The sequence below is a fragment of the Spea bombifrons genome, chromosome 2 (genome assembly GCF_027358695.1).
Source record: "Spea bombifrons isolate aSpeBom1 chromosome 2, aSpeBom1.2.pri, whole genome shotgun sequence".
In the NCBI taxonomy this organism is placed as follows: domain Eukaryota; kingdom Metazoa; phylum Chordata; class Amphibia; order Anura; family Pelobatidae; genus Spea; species Spea bombifrons.
In genome coordinates, this window is record NC_071088.1 from 141,973,333 (window position 1) to 141,985,832 (window position 12,500).

The 12,500-nt window shown below is 50.3% G+C and overlaps 24 non-coding genes and 10 pseudogenes across 24 annotated transcripts; all 34 read right to left on the bottom strand.

Annotated features, from left to right (window-relative positions):
* Positions 1–161: 161 nt before the first annotated feature.
* LOC128476190 (5S ribosomal RNA) lies at positions 162–280 on the bottom strand. The gene has a single exon (XR_008347210.1). It is a non-coding gene; the product is annotated as a 5S ribosomal RNA (ribosomal RNA).
* A 242-nt stretch (positions 281–522) lies between these two features.
* LOC128478412 (5S ribosomal RNA) lies at positions 523–641 on the bottom strand. The gene has a single exon (XR_008349332.1). It is a non-coding gene; the product is annotated as a 5S ribosomal RNA (ribosomal RNA).
* Positions 642–874: 233 nt separating this feature from the next.
* LOC128478579 (5S ribosomal RNA) lies at positions 875–993 on the bottom strand. Its single transcript, XR_008349490.1, has one exon. It is a non-coding gene; the product is annotated as a 5S ribosomal RNA (ribosomal RNA).
* A 218-nt stretch (positions 994–1,211) lies between these two features.
* LOC128477169 (5S ribosomal RNA) lies at positions 1,212–1,330 on the bottom strand. Its single transcript, XR_008348151.1, has one exon. It is a non-coding gene; the product is annotated as a 5S ribosomal RNA (ribosomal RNA).
* A 254-nt stretch (positions 1,331–1,584) lies between these two features.
* LOC128478778 (5S ribosomal RNA) lies at positions 1,585–1,703 on the bottom strand. Its single transcript, XR_008349680.1, has one exon. It is a non-coding gene; the product is annotated as a 5S ribosomal RNA (ribosomal RNA).
* A 258-nt stretch (positions 1,704–1,961) lies between these two features.
* On the bottom strand, positions 1,962–2,080 carry LOC128477372 (5S ribosomal RNA). The gene has a single exon (XR_008348348.1). It is a non-coding gene; the product is annotated as a 5S ribosomal RNA (ribosomal RNA).
* Positions 2,081–2,322: 242 nt separating this feature from the next.
* LOC128477170 (5S ribosomal RNA) lies at positions 2,323–2,441 on the bottom strand. The gene has a single exon (XR_008348152.1). It is a non-coding gene; the product is annotated as a 5S ribosomal RNA (ribosomal RNA).
* A 236-nt stretch (positions 2,442–2,677) lies between these two features.
* On the bottom strand, positions 2,678–2,796 carry LOC128476885 (5S ribosomal RNA). The gene has a single exon (XR_008347877.1). It is a non-coding gene; the product is annotated as a 5S ribosomal RNA (ribosomal RNA).
* Positions 2,797–3,039: 243 nt separating this feature from the next.
* Positions 3,040–3,158, bottom strand: LOC128477043 (5S ribosomal RNA). Its single transcript, XR_008348032.1, has one exon. It is a non-coding gene; the product is annotated as a 5S ribosomal RNA (ribosomal RNA).
* Positions 3,159–3,406: 248 nt separating this feature from the next.
* Positions 3,407–3,525, bottom strand: LOC128477011 (5S ribosomal RNA). Its single transcript, XR_008348001.1, has one exon. It is a non-coding gene; the product is annotated as a 5S ribosomal RNA (ribosomal RNA).
* Positions 3,526–3,788: 263 nt separating this feature from the next.
* Positions 3,789–3,907, bottom strand: LOC128479260 (5S ribosomal RNA). The gene has a single exon (XR_008350143.1). It is a non-coding gene; the product is annotated as a 5S ribosomal RNA (ribosomal RNA).
* A 198-nt stretch (positions 3,908–4,105) lies between these two features.
* On the bottom strand, positions 4,106–4,224 carry LOC128478001 (5S ribosomal RNA). The gene has a single exon (XR_008348944.1). It is a non-coding gene; the product is annotated as a 5S ribosomal RNA (ribosomal RNA).
* Positions 4,225–4,463: 239 nt separating this feature from the next.
* LOC128478486 (5S ribosomal RNA) lies at positions 4,464–4,582 on the bottom strand. The gene has a single exon (XR_008349402.1). It is a non-coding gene; the product is annotated as a 5S ribosomal RNA (ribosomal RNA).
* Positions 4,583–4,821: 239 nt separating this feature from the next.
* On the bottom strand, positions 4,822–4,940 carry LOC128477671 (5S ribosomal RNA). The gene has a single exon (XR_008348633.1). It is a non-coding gene; the product is annotated as a 5S ribosomal RNA (ribosomal RNA).
* A 213-nt stretch (positions 4,941–5,153) lies between these two features.
* Positions 5,154–5,262, bottom strand: LOC128479798 (uncharacterized; annotated as a pseudogene).
* Positions 5,263–5,516: 254 nt separating this feature from the next.
* On the bottom strand, positions 5,517–5,625 carry LOC128479799 (uncharacterized; annotated as a pseudogene).
* Positions 5,626–5,946: 321 nt separating this feature from the next.
* On the bottom strand, positions 5,947–6,065 carry LOC128479271 (5S ribosomal RNA). The gene has a single exon (XR_008350154.1). It is a non-coding gene; the product is annotated as a 5S ribosomal RNA (ribosomal RNA).
* A 230-nt stretch (positions 6,066–6,295) lies between these two features.
* Positions 6,296–6,404, bottom strand: LOC128479800 (uncharacterized; annotated as a pseudogene).
* A 323-nt stretch (positions 6,405–6,727) lies between these two features.
* LOC128480369 (uncharacterized) lies at positions 6,728–6,836 on the bottom strand (annotated as a pseudogene).
* A 287-nt stretch (positions 6,837–7,123) lies between these two features.
* On the bottom strand, positions 7,124–7,232 carry LOC128479801 (uncharacterized; annotated as a pseudogene).
* Positions 7,233–7,504: 272 nt separating this feature from the next.
* Positions 7,505–7,623, bottom strand: LOC128478686 (5S ribosomal RNA). Its single transcript, XR_008349594.1, has one exon. It is a non-coding gene; the product is annotated as a 5S ribosomal RNA (ribosomal RNA).
* A 207-nt stretch (positions 7,624–7,830) lies between these two features.
* Positions 7,831–7,939, bottom strand: LOC128480190 (uncharacterized; annotated as a pseudogene).
* A 303-nt stretch (positions 7,940–8,242) lies between these two features.
* LOC128477906 (5S ribosomal RNA) lies at positions 8,243–8,361 on the bottom strand. The gene has a single exon (XR_008348854.1). It is a non-coding gene; the product is annotated as a 5S ribosomal RNA (ribosomal RNA).
* Positions 8,362–8,564: 203 nt separating this feature from the next.
* On the bottom strand, positions 8,565–8,673 carry LOC128479802 (uncharacterized; annotated as a pseudogene).
* Positions 8,674–9,011: 338 nt separating this feature from the next.
* Positions 9,012–9,130, bottom strand: LOC128479283 (5S ribosomal RNA). Its single transcript, XR_008350166.1, has one exon. It is a non-coding gene; the product is annotated as a 5S ribosomal RNA (ribosomal RNA).
* A 234-nt stretch (positions 9,131–9,364) lies between these two features.
* On the bottom strand, positions 9,365–9,483 carry LOC128477907 (5S ribosomal RNA). The gene has a single exon (XR_008348855.1). It is a non-coding gene; the product is annotated as a 5S ribosomal RNA (ribosomal RNA).
* A 233-nt stretch (positions 9,484–9,716) lies between these two features.
* Positions 9,717–9,825, bottom strand: LOC128479803 (uncharacterized; annotated as a pseudogene).
* A 344-nt stretch (positions 9,826–10,169) lies between these two features.
* Positions 10,170–10,288, bottom strand: LOC128477225 (5S ribosomal RNA). The gene has a single exon (XR_008348207.1). It is a non-coding gene; the product is annotated as a 5S ribosomal RNA (ribosomal RNA).
* Positions 10,289–10,509: 221 nt separating this feature from the next.
* Positions 10,510–10,618, bottom strand: LOC128479710 (uncharacterized; annotated as a pseudogene).
* A 318-nt stretch (positions 10,619–10,936) lies between these two features.
* Positions 10,937–11,055, bottom strand: LOC128479281 (5S ribosomal RNA). The gene has a single exon (XR_008350164.1). It is a non-coding gene; the product is annotated as a 5S ribosomal RNA (ribosomal RNA).
* A 234-nt stretch (positions 11,056–11,289) lies between these two features.
* LOC128477071 (5S ribosomal RNA) lies at positions 11,290–11,408 on the bottom strand. The gene has a single exon (XR_008348059.1). It is a non-coding gene; the product is annotated as a 5S ribosomal RNA (ribosomal RNA).
* Positions 11,409–11,659: 251 nt separating this feature from the next.
* Positions 11,660–11,778, bottom strand: LOC128477323 (5S ribosomal RNA). The gene has a single exon (XR_008348302.1). It is a non-coding gene; the product is annotated as a 5S ribosomal RNA (ribosomal RNA).
* Positions 11,779–12,014: 236 nt separating this feature from the next.
* LOC128477875 (5S ribosomal RNA) lies at positions 12,015–12,133 on the bottom strand. Its single transcript, XR_008348825.1, has one exon. It is a non-coding gene; the product is annotated as a 5S ribosomal RNA (ribosomal RNA).
* Positions 12,134–12,358: 225 nt separating this feature from the next.
* Positions 12,359–12,467, bottom strand: LOC128479804 (uncharacterized; annotated as a pseudogene).
* Between the last annotated feature and the right edge of the window lie 33 nt (positions 12,468–12,500).

Genomic DNA, 12,500 nt, shown 5'->3' on the forward strand with positions numbered 1-12,500 from the left:
TGCTGCTGCTGCTGCTGCTGCTGCTTGTCGTCAGACAGAAAGAATTATAAGCCCTGGGACAGGACAGAGAAGGTGAGAAGGTTCAAATAAGGGTTTAAAGCTTTGATGATGAGCAAGAAACACATGGCAAAAAGCTCTCCCCGGACTGTGAGAAAAGAAAAAGCCTACAACACCTGGTATTCCCAGGCGGTCTCCCATCCAGGTACTAACCAGGCCCAACCCTGCTTAGCTTCCGAGATCAGATGAGATCGGGCGCTTTCAGGGTGGTATGGCCGCAGGTGTGAAAGTTTTTTATTTTACTTCTCTTATTCTGTTGCTGTTGCTGCTGCTGCTGCTGCTGCTGCTGCTGCTGCTGCTGCTGCTGCTGCTGCTGCTGCTGCTGCTGCTGCTTGTCGTCAGAAAGAATTATAAGCCCTGGGACAGGACAGAGAAGGTGAGAAGGTTCAAATAAGGGTTTAAAGCTTTGATGATGAGCAAGAAACACATGGCAAAAAGCTCTCCCCGGACTGTGAGAAAAGAAAAAGCCTACAACACCTGGTATTCCCAGGCAGTCTCCCATCCAGGTACTAACCAGGCCCAACCCTGCTTAGCTTCCGAGATCAGACGAGATCAGGCGCTTTCAGGGTGGTATGGCCGCAGGTGTGAAAGCTCTTTATTTTACTTTTCTTATTCTGTTGCTGCTGCTGCTGCTGCTGCTGCTGCTGCTGCTGCTGCTGCTGCTGCTTGTGCTGCTGCTTGTCGTCAGACAGAAAGAATTATAAGCCCTGGGACAGGACAGAGAAGGTGAGAAGGTTCAAATAAGGGTTTAAAGCTTTGATGATGAGCAAGAAACACATGGCAAAAAGCTCTCCCCGGACTGTGAGAAAAAATTAAAAGCCTACAACACCTGGTATTCCCAGGCGGTCTCCCATCCAGGTACTAACCAGGCCCAACCCTGCTTAGCTTCCAAGATCAGACGAGATCGGGCGCTTTCAGGGTGATATGGCCGCAGGTGTGAAAGTTTTTTATTTTACTTCTCTTATTCTGTTGCTGCTGCTGCTGCTGCTGCTGCTGCTGCTGCTGCTGCTGCTGCTTGTCGTCAGACAAAAAGAATTATAAGCCCTGGGACAGGACAGAGAAGGTGAGAAGGTTCAAATAAGGGTTTAAAGCTTTGATGATGAGCAAGAAACACATGGCAAAAAGCTCTCCCCGGACTGTGAGAAAAAATTAAAAGCCTACAACACCTGGTATTCCCAGGCGGTCTCCCATCCAGGTACTAACCAGGCCCAACCCTGCTTACCTTCCGAGATCAGACGAGATCGGGCGCTTTCAGGGTGGTATGGCCGCAGGTGTGAAAGTTTTTTATTTTACTTCTCTTATTCTGTTGCTGCTGCTGCTGCTGCTGCTGCTGCTGCTGCTGCTGCTGCTGCTGCTGCTGCTGCTGCTGCTGCTGCTGCTGCTGCTGCTTGTCGTCAGACAAAAATAATTATAAGCCCTGGGACAGGACAGAGAAGGTGAGAAGGTTCAAATAAGGGTTTAAAGCTTTGATGATGAGCAAGAAACACATGGCAAAAAGCTCTCCCCGGACTGTGAGAAAAAATTAAAAGCCTACAACACCTGGTATTCCCAGGCAGTCTCCCATCCAGGTACTAAGCAGGCCCAACCCTGCTTAGCTTCCGAGATCAGACGAGATCGGGCGCTTTCAGGGTGGTATGGCCGCAGGTGTGAAAGTTTTTTATTTTACTTCTCTTATTCTGTTGCTGCTGCTGCTGCTGCTGCTGCTGCTGCTGCTGCTGCTGCTGCTGCTGCTGCTGCTGCTGCTGCTGCTGCTGCTGCTGCTGCTGCTTGTCGTCAGACAAAAAGAATTATAAGCCCTGGGACAGGACAGAGAAGGTGAGATGGTTCAAATAAGGGTTTAAAGCTTTGATGATGAGCAAGAAACATGGCAAAAAGCTCTCCCCGGACTGTGAGAAAAAATTAAAAGCCTACAACACCTGGTATTCCCAGGCGGTCTCCCATCCCGGTACTAACCAGGCCCAACCCTGCTTAGCTTCCGAGATCAGACGAGATCGGGCGCTTTAAGGGTGGTATGGCCGTAGGTGTGAAAGTTTTTTATTTTACTTCTCTTATTCTGTTGCTGCTGCTGCTGCTGCTGCTGCTGCTGCTGCTGCTGCTGCTGCTGCTGCTGCTGCTGCTGCTGCTGCTTGTCGTCAGACAAAAAGAATTATAAGCCCTGGGACAGGACAGAGAAGGTGAGAAGGTTCAAATAAGGGTTTAAAGCTTTGATGATGAGCAAGAAACACATGGCAAAAAGCTCTCCCCGGACTGTGAGAAAAAATTAAAAGCCTACAACACCTGGTATTCCCAGGCGGTCTCCCATCCAGGTACTAACCAGGCCCAACCCTGCTTACCTTCCGAGATCAGACGAGATCGGGCGCTTTCAGGGTGGTATGGCCGCAGGTGTGAAAGTTTTTTATTTTACTTCTCTTATTCTGTTGCTGCTGCTGCTGCTGCTGTTGCTGCTGCTGCTGCTGCTGCTGCTGCTGCTGCTGCTGCTGCTTGTCGTCAGACAAAAAGAATTATAAGCCCTGGGACAGGACAGAGAAGGTGAGAAGGTTCAAATAAGGGTTTAAAGCTTTGATGATGAGCAAGAAACACATGGCAAAAAGCTCTCCCCGGACTGTGAGAAAAAATTAAAAGCCTACAACACCTGGTATTCCCAGGCAGTCTCCCATCCAGGTACTAACCAGGCCCAACCCTGCTTAGCTTCCGAGATCAGACGAGATCGGGTGCTTTCAGGGTGGTATGGCCGCAGGTGTGAAAGTTTTTTATTTTACTTCTCTTATTCTGTTGCTGCTGCTGCTGCTGCTGCTGCTGCTGCTGCTGCTGCTGCTGCTGCTGCTGCTGCTGCTGCTGCTGCTGCTTGTCGTCAGACAAAAAGAATTATAAGCCCTGGGACAGGACAGAGAAGGTGAGATGGTTCAAATAAGGGTTTAAAGCTTTGATGATGAGCAAGAAACATGGCAAAAAGCTCTCCCCGGACTGTGAGAAAAAATTAAAAGCCTACAACACCTGGTATTCCCAGGCGGTCTCCCATCCCGGTACTAACCAGGCCCAACCCTGCTTAGCTTCCGAGATCAGACGAGATCGGGCGCTTTAAGGGTGGTATGGCCGCAGGTGTGAAAGTTTTTTATTTTACTTCTCTTATTCTGTTGCTGCTGCTGCTGCTGCTGCTGCTGCTGCTGCTGCTGCTGCTGCTGCTGCTGCTGCTGCTGCTGCTGCTGCTGCTTGTCGTCAGACAAAAAGAATTATAAGCCCTGGGACAGGACAGAGAAGGTGAGAAGGTTCAAATAAGGGTTTAAAGCTTTGATGATGAGCAAGAAACACATGGCAAAAAGCTCTCCCCGGACTGTGAGAAAAAATTAAAAGCCTACAACACCTGGTATTCCCAGGCGGTCTCCCATTCAGGTACTAACCAGGCCCAACCCTGCTTAGCTTCCGAGATCAGACGAGATCGGGCGCTTTCAGGGTGGTATGGCCGCAGGTGTGAAAGTTTTTTATTTTACTTCTCTTATTCTGTTGCTGCTGCTGCTGCTGCTGCTGCTGCTGCTGCTGCTGCTGCTGCTGCTGCTGCTGCTGCTGCTGCTGCTGCTGCTGCTGCTGCTGCTGCTTGTCGTCAGACAAAAAGAATTATAAGCCCTGGGACAGGACAGAGAAGGTGAGAAGGTTCAAATAAGGGTTTAAAGCTTTGATGATGAGCAAGAAACACATGGCAAAAAGCTCTCCCCGGACTGTGAGAAAAAATTAAAAGCCTACAACACCTGGTATTCCCAGGCGGTCTCCCATCCAGGTACTAACCAGGCCCAACCCTGCTTAGCTTCCGAGATCAGACGAGATCGGGCGCTTTCAGGGTGGTATGGCCGCAGGTGTGAAAGTTTTTTATTTTACTTCTCTTATTCTGCTGCTGCTGCTGCTGCTGCTGCTGCTGCTTGTCGTCAGACAGAAAGAATTATAAGCCCTGGGACTGCACAGAGAAGGTGAGAAGGTTCAAATAAGGGTTTAAAGCTTTGATGATGAGCAAGAAACACATGGCAAAAAGCTCTCCCCGGACTGTGAGAAAAGAAAAAGACTACAACACCTGGTATTCCCAGGCGGTCTCCCATCCAGGTACTAACCAGGCCCAACCCTGCTTAGCTACCGAGATCAGACGAGATCGGGCGCTTTCAGGGTGGTATGGCCGCAGGTGTGAAAGTTTTTTATTTTACTTCTCTTATTCTGTTGCTGCTGCTGCTGCTGCTGCTGCTGCTGCTGCTGCTGCTGCTGCTGCTGCTGCTGCTGCTGCTGCTTGTCGTCAGACAAAAAGAATTATAAGCCCTGGGACAGGACAGAGAAGGTGAGAAGGTTCAAATAAGGGTTTAAAGCTTTGATGATGAGCAAGAAACACATGGCAAAAAGCTCTCCCCGGACTGTGAGAAAAAATTAAAAGCCTACAACACCTGGTATTCCCAGGCGGTCTCCCATCCAGGTACTAACCAGGCCCAAACCTGCTTAGCTTCCGAGATCTGACGAGATCGGGCGCTTTCAGGGTGGTATGGCCGCAGATGTGAAAGTTTTTTATTTTACTTCTCTTATTCTGTTGCTGCTGCTGCTGCTGCTGCTGCTGCTGCTGCTGCTGCTGCTGCTGCTGCTGCTGCTGCTGCTGCTTGTCGTCAGACAAAAAGAATTATAAGCCCTGGGACAGGACAGAGAAGGTGAGAAGGTTCAAATAAGGGTTTAAAGCTTTGATGATGAGCAAGAAACACATGGCAAAAAGCTCTCCCCGGACTGTGAGAAAAAATTAAAAGCCTACAACACCTGGTATTCCCAGGCGGTCTCCCATCCAGGTACTAACCAGGCCCAACCCTGCTTAATTTCCGAGATCAGACGAGATCGGGCGCTTTCAGGGTGGTATGGCCGCAGGTGTGAAAGTTTTTTATTTTACTTCTCTTATTCTGCTGCTGCTGCTGCTGCTGCTGCTGCTGCTGCTGCTGCTGCTGCTTGTCGTCAGACAGAAAGAATTATAAGCCCTGGGACAGGACAGAGAAGGTGAGAAGGTTCAAATAAGGGTTTAAAGCTTTGATGATGAGCAAGAAACACATGGCAAAAAGCTCTCCCCGGACTGTGAGAAAAGAAAAAGCCTACAACACCTGGTATTCCCAGGCGGTCTCCCATCCAGGTACTAACCAGGCCCAACCCTGCTTAGCTTCCGAGATCAGGCGCTTTCAGGGTGGTATGGCCGCAGGTGTGAAAGTTTTTTATTTTACTTCTCTTATTCTGTTGCTGCTGCTGATGCTGCTGTTGCTGCTGCTGTTGCTGCTGTTGCTCCTGCTGCTGCTGCTGCTGCTGCTGCTGCTGCTGCTTGTCGTCAGACAGAAAGAATTATAAGCCCTGGGACAGGACAGAGAAGGTGAGAAGGTTCAAATAAGGGTTTAAAGCTTTGATGATGAGCAAGAAACACATGGCAAAAAGCTCTCCCCGGACTGTGAGAAAAAATTAAAAGCCTACAACACCTGGTATTCCCAGGCGGTCTCCCATCCAGGTACTAACCAGGCCCAACCCTGCTTAGCTTCCGAGATCAGGCGCTTTCAGGGTGGTATGGCCGCAGGTGTGAAAGTTTTTTATTTTACTTCTCTTATTCTGCTGCTGCTGCTGCTGCTGCTGCTGCTGCTGCTGCTGCTGCTGCTGCTGCTGCTGCTGCTGCTGCTGCTGCTGCTGCTGCTGCTGCTGCTGCTGCTGCTGCTGCTGCTGCTGCTGCTGCTGCTGCTGCTGCTGCTGCTGCTGCTGCTGCTGCTTGTCGTCAGACAGAAAGAATTATAAGCCCTGGGACAGGACAGAGAAGGTGAGAAGGTTCAAATAAGGGTTTAAAGCTTTGATGATGAGCAAGAAACACATGGCAAAAAGCTCTCCCCGGACTGTGAGAAAAGAAAAAGCCTACAACACCTGGTATTCCCAGGCGGTCTCCCATCCAGGTACTAACCAGGCCCAACCCTGCTTAGCTTCCGAGATCAGACGAGATCGGGCGCTTTCAGGGTGGTATGGCCGCAGGTGTGAAAGTTTTTTATTTTACTTCTCTTATTCTGCTGCTGCTGCTGCTGCTGCTGCTGCTGCTGCTGCTGCTGCTGCTGCTGCTGCTGCTGCTTGTCGTCAGACAGAAATAATTATAAGCCCTGGGACAGGACAGAGAAGGTGAGAAGGTTCAAACAAGGGTTTAAAGCTTTGATGATGAGCAAGAAACACATGGCAAAAAGCTCTCCCCGGACTGTGAGAAAAAATTAAAAGCCTACAACACCTGGTATTCCCAGGCGGTCTCCCATCCAGGTACTAACCAGGCCCAACCCTGCTTAGCTTCCGAGATCAGGCGCTTTCAGGGTGGTATGGCCGCAGGTGTAAAAGTTTTTTATTTTACTTCTCTTATTCTGTTGCTGCTGCTGCTGTTGCTGCTGCTGCTGTTGCTGCTGCTGCTGTTGCTGCTGCTGCTGTTGCTGCTGCTGCTGTTGCTGCTGCTGCTGTTGCTGCTGCTGCTGTTGCTGCTGCTGCTGTTGCTGCTGCTGCAGCTGCTGCTGCTGCTGCTTGTCGTCAGACAAAAGGAATTATAAGCCCTGGGACAGGACAGAGAAGGTGAGAAGGTTCAAATAAGGGTTTAAAGCTTTGATGATGAGCAAGAAACACATGGCAAAAAGCTCTCCCCGGACTGTGAGAAAAAATTAGAAGCCTACAACACCTGGTATTCCCAGGCGGTCTCCCATCCAGGTACTAACCAGGCCCAACCCTGCTTAGCTTCCGAGATCAGACGCTTTCAGGGTGGTATGGCCGCAGGTGTGAAAGTTTTTTATTTTACTTCTCTTATTCTGTTGCTGCTGCTGCTGCTGCTGCTGCTGCTGCTGCTGCTGCTGCTGCTGCTGCTGCTGCTGCTGCTGCTGCTGCTGCTGCTGCTGCTGCTGCTGCTGCTGCTGCTGCTGCTGCTGCTTGTCGTCAGACAAAAAGAATTATAAGCCCTGGGACAGGACAGAGAAGGTGAGAAGGTTCAAATAAGGGTTTAAAGCTTTGATGATGAGCAAGAAACACATGGCAAAAAGCTCTCCCCGGACTGTGAGAAAAAATTAAAAGCCTACAACACCTGGTATTCCCAGGCGGTCTCCCATCCAGGTACTAACCAGGCCCAACCCTGCTTAGCTTCCGAGATCAGGCGCTTTCAGGGTGGTATGGCCGCAGGTGTGAAAGTTTTTTGTTTTACTTCTCTTATTCTGTTGCTGCTGCTGCTGCTGCTGCTGCTGCTGCTGCTGCTGCTGCTGCTGCTGCTGCTGCTGCTGCTGCTGCTGCTGCTGCTGCTGCTGCTGCTGCTGCTGCTTGTCGTCAGACAAAAAGAATTATAAGCCCTGGGACAGGACAGAGAAGGTGAGAAGGTTCAAATAAGGGTTTAAAGCTTTGATGATGAGCAAGAAACACATGGCAAAAAGCTCTCCCCGGACTGTGAGAAAAAATTAAAAGCCTACAACACCTGGTATTCCCAGGCGGTCTCCCATCCAGGTACTAAACAGGCCCAACCCTGCTTAGCTTCCGAGATCAGACAAGATCGGGCGCTTTCAGGGTGGTATGGCCGCAGGTGTGAAAGTTTTTTATTTTACTTCTCTTATTCTGCTGCTGCTGCTGCTGCTGCTGCTGCTGCTGCTGCTGCTTGTCGTCAGACAGAAAGAATTATAAGCCCTGGGACAGGACAGAGAAGGTGAGAAGGTTCCAATAAGGGTTTAAAGCTTTGATGATGAGCAAGAAACACATGGCAAAAAGCTCTCCCCGGACTGTGAGAAAAGAAAAAGCCTACAACACCTGGTATTCCCAGGCGGTCTCCCATCCAGGTACTAACCAGGCCCAACCCTGCTTAGCTTCCGAGATCAGGGGCTTTCAGGGTGGTATGGCCGCAGGTGTGAAAGTTTTTTATTTTACTTCTCTTATTCTGCTGCTGCTGCTGCTGCTGCTGCTGCTGCTGCTGCTGCTGCTGCTGCTGCTGCTGCTGCTGCTGCTGCTGCTGCTGCTGCTGCTGCTGCTGCTGCTGCTGCTGCTGCTGCTGCTGCTGCTGCTGCTGCTGCTGCTTGTCGTCAGACAGAAAGAATTATAAGCCCTGGGACAGGACAGAGAAGGTGAGAAGGTTCAAATAAGGGTTTAAAGCTTTGATGATGAGCAAGAAACACATGGCAAAAAGCTCTCCCCGGACTGTGAGAAAAGAAAAAGCCTACAACACCTGGTATTCCCAGGCGGTCTCCCATCCAGGTACTAACCAGGCCCAACCCTGCTTAGCTTCCGAGATCAGACAAGATCGGGCGCTTTCAGGGTGGTATGGCCGCAGGTGTGAAAGTTTTTTATTTTACTTCTCTTATTCTGCTGCTGCTGCTGCTGCTGCTGCTGCTGCTGCTTGTCGTCAGACAGAAAGAATTATAAGCCCTGGGACAGGACAGAGAAGGTGAGAAGGTTCAAACAAGGGTTTAAAGCTTTGATGATGAGCAAGAAACACATGGCAAAAAGCTCTCCCCGGACTGTGAGAAAAAATTAAAAGCCTACAACACCTGGTATTCCCAGGCGGTCTCCCATCCAGGTACTAACCAGGCCCAACCCTGCTTAGCTTCCGAGATCAGGCGCTTTCAGGGTGGTATGGCCGCAGGTGTAAAAGTTTTTTATTTTACTTCTCTTATTCTGTTGCTGCTGCTGCTGTTGCTGCTGCTGCTGTTGCTGCTGCTGCTGTTGCTGCTGCTGCTGTTGCTGCTGCTGCTGCTGCTGTTGCTGCTGCTGCTGTTGCTGCTGCTGCTGTTGCTGCTGCTGCTGTTGCTGCTGCTGCTGTTGCTGCTGCTGCTGCTGCTGCTGCTTGTCGTCAGACAAAAGGAATTATAAGCCCTGGGACAGGACAGAGAAGGTGAGAAGGTTCAAATAAGGGTTTAAAGCTTTGATGATGAGCAAGAAACACATGGCAAAAAGCTCTCCCCGGACTGTGAGAAAAAATTAAAAGCCTACAACACCTGGTATTCCCAGGCGGTCTCCCATCCAGGTACTAACCAGGCCCAACCCTGCTTAGCTTCCGAGATCAGACGAGATCGGGCGCTTTCAGGGTGGTATGGCCGCAGGTGTGAAAGTTTTTTATTTTACTTCTCTTATTCTGTTGCTGCTGCTGCTGCTGCTGCTGCTGCTGCTGCTGCTGCTGCTGCTGCTGCTGCTGCTGCTGCTTGTCGTCAGACAGAAAGAATTATAAGCCCTGGGACAGGACAGAGAAGGTGAGAAGGTTCAAATAAGGGTTTAAAGCTTTGATGATGAGCAAGAAACACATGGCAAAAAGCTCTCCCCGGACTGTGAGAAAAGAAAAAGCCTACAACACCTGGTATTCCCAGGCGGTCTCCCATCCAGGTACTAACCAGGCCCAACCCTGCTTAGCTTCCGAGATCAGACAAGATCGGGCGCTTTCAGGGTGGTATGGCCGCAGGTGTGAAATTTTTTTATTTTACTTCTCTTATTCTGCTGCTGCTGCTGCTGCTGCTGCTGCTGCTGCTGCTGCTGCTGCTGCTGCTGCTGCTGCTGCTTGTCGTCAGACAGAAAGAATTATAAGCCCTGGGACAGGACAGAGAAGGTGAGAAGGTTCAAACAAGGGTTTAAAGCTTTGATGATGAGCAAGAAACACATGGCAAAAAGCTCTCCCCGGACTGTGAGAAAAAATTAAAAGCCTACAACACCTGGTATTCCCAGGCGGTCTCCCATCCAGGTACTAACCAGGCCCAACCCTGCTTAGCTTCCGAGATCAGGCGCTTTCAGGGTGGTATGGCCGCAGGTGTAAAAGTTTTTTATTTTACTTCTCTTATTCTGTTGCTGCTGCTGCTGTTGCTGCTGCTGCTGTTGCTGCTGCTGCTGTTGCTGCTGCTGCTGTTGCTGCTGCTGCTGTTGCTGCTGCTGCTGTTGCTGCTGCTGCTGCTGTTGCTGCTGCTGCTGTTGCTGCTGCTGCTGTTGCTGCTGCTGCTGCTGCTGCTGCTGCTGCTGCTTGTCGTCAGACAAAAGGAATTATAAGCCCTGGGACAGGACAGAGAAGGTGAGAAGGTTCAAATAAGGGTTTAAAGCTTTGATGATGAGCAAGAAACACATGGCAAAAAGCTCTCCCCGGACTGTGAGAAAAAATTAAAAGCCTACAACACCTGGTATTCCCAGGCGGTCTCCCATCCAGGTACTAACCAGGCCCAACCCTGCTTAGCTTCCGAGATCAGACGAGATCAGGCGCTTTCAGGGTGGTATGGCCGCAGGTGTGAAAGTTTTTTATTTTACTTCTCTTATTCTGTTGCTGCTGCTGCTGCTGCTGCTGCTGCTGCTGCTGCTGCTGCTGCTGCTTGTCGTCAGACAAAAAGAATTATAAGCCCTGGGACAGGACAGAGAAGGTGAGAAGGTTCAAATAAGGGTTTAAAGCTTTGATGATGAGCAAGAAACACATGGCAAAAAGCTCTCCCCGGACTGTGAGAAAAAATTAAAAACCTACAACACCTGGTATTCCCAGGCGGTCTCCCATCCAGGTACTAACCAGGCCCAACCCTGCTTAGCTTCCGAGATCAGGCACTTTCAGGGTGGTATGGCCGCAGGTGTGAAAGTTTTTTATTTTACTTCTCTTATTCTGCTGCTGCTGCTGCTGCGGCTGCTGCTGCTGCGGCTGCTGCTGCTGCGGCTGCTGCTGCTGCGGCTGCTGCTGCTGCGGCTGCTGCTGCTGCGGCTGCTGCTGCTGCGGCTGCTGCTGCTGCGGCTGCTGCTGCTGCGGCTGCTGCTGCTTGTCGTCAGACAGAAAGAATTATAAGCCCTGGGACTGCACAGAGAAGGTGAGAAGGTTCAAATAAGGGTTTAAAGCTTTGATGATGAGCAAGAAACACATGGCAAAAAGCTCTCCCCGGACTGTGAGAAAAGAAAAAGACTACAACACCTGGTATTCCCAGGCGGTCTCCCATCCAGGTACTAACCAGGCCCAACCCTGCTTAGCTTCCGAGATCAGACGAGATCGGGCGCTTTCGTGGTGGTATGGCCGAAGGTGTGAAAGTTTTTTATTTTACTTCTCTTATTCTGTTGCTGTTGCTGCTGCTGCTGCTGCTGCTGCTGCTGCTGCTGCTGCTGCTGCTGCTGCTGCTGCTTGTCGTCAGACAGAAAGAATTATAAGCCCTGGGACAGGACAGAGAAGGTGAGAAGGTTCAAATAAGGGTTTAAAGCTTTGATGATGAGCAAGAAACACATGGCAAAAAGCTCTCCCCGGACTGTGAGAAAAGAAAATGCCTACAACACCTGGTATTCCCAGGCGGTCTCCCATCCAGGTACTAACCAGGCCCAACCCTGCTTAGCTTCCGAGATCAGACGAGATCGGGCGCTTTCAGGGAGGTATGGCTGCAGGTGTGAAAGCTCTTTATTTTACTTTTCTTATTCTGTTGCTGCTGCTGCTGCTGCTGCTGCTGCTGCTGCTGCTGCTGCTGCTGCTGCTGCTGCTGCTGCTGCTGCTGCTGCTGCTTGTCGTCAGACAGAAAGAATTATAAGCCCTGGGACAGGACAGAGAAGGTGAGAAGGTTCAAATAAGGGTTTAAAGCTTTGATGATGAGCAAGAAACACATGGCAAAAAGCTCTCCCCGGACTGTGAGAAAAAATTAAAAGCCTACAACACCTGGTATTCCCAGGCGGTCTCCCATGCAGGTACTAACCAGGCCCAACCCTGCTTAGCTTCCGAGATCAGACGAGATCGGGCGCTTTCAGGGTGGTATGGCCGCAGGTGTGAAAGTTTTTTATTTTACTTCTCTTATTCTGTTGCTGCTGCTGCTGCTGCTGCTGCTGCTGCTGCTGCTGCTGCTGCTGCTGCTGCTGCTGCTGCTTGTCGTCAGACAAAAAGAATTATAAGCCCTGGGACAGGACAGAGAAGGTGAAAAGGTTCAAATAAGGGTTTAAAGCTTTGATGATGAGCAAGAAACACATGGCAAAAAGCTCTCCCCGGACTGTGAGAAAAAATTAAAAGCCTACAACACCTGGTATTTCCAGGCGGTCTCCCATCCAGGTACTAACCAGGCCCAACCCTGCTTAGCTTCCGAGATCAGACGAGATCGGGCGCTTTCAGGGTGGTATGGCCGCAGGTGTGAAAGTTTTTTATTTTACTTCTCTTATTCTGCTGCTGCTGCTGCTGCTGCTGCTGCTGCTGCTGCTGCTGCTGCTGCTGCTGCTGCTTGTCGTCAGACAGAAAGAATTATAAGCCCTGGGACAGGACAGAGAAGGTGAGAAGGTTCAAATAAGGGTTTAAAGCTTTGATGATGAGCAAGAAACACATGGCAAAAAGCTCTCCCCGGACTGTGAGAAAAGAAAAAGCCTACAACACCTGGTATTCCCAGGCGGTCTCCCATCCAGGTACTAACCAGGCCCAACCCTGCTTAGCTTCCGAGATCAGGCGCTTTCAGGGTGGTATGGCCGCAGGTGTGAAAGCTCTTTATTTTACTTTTCTTATTCTG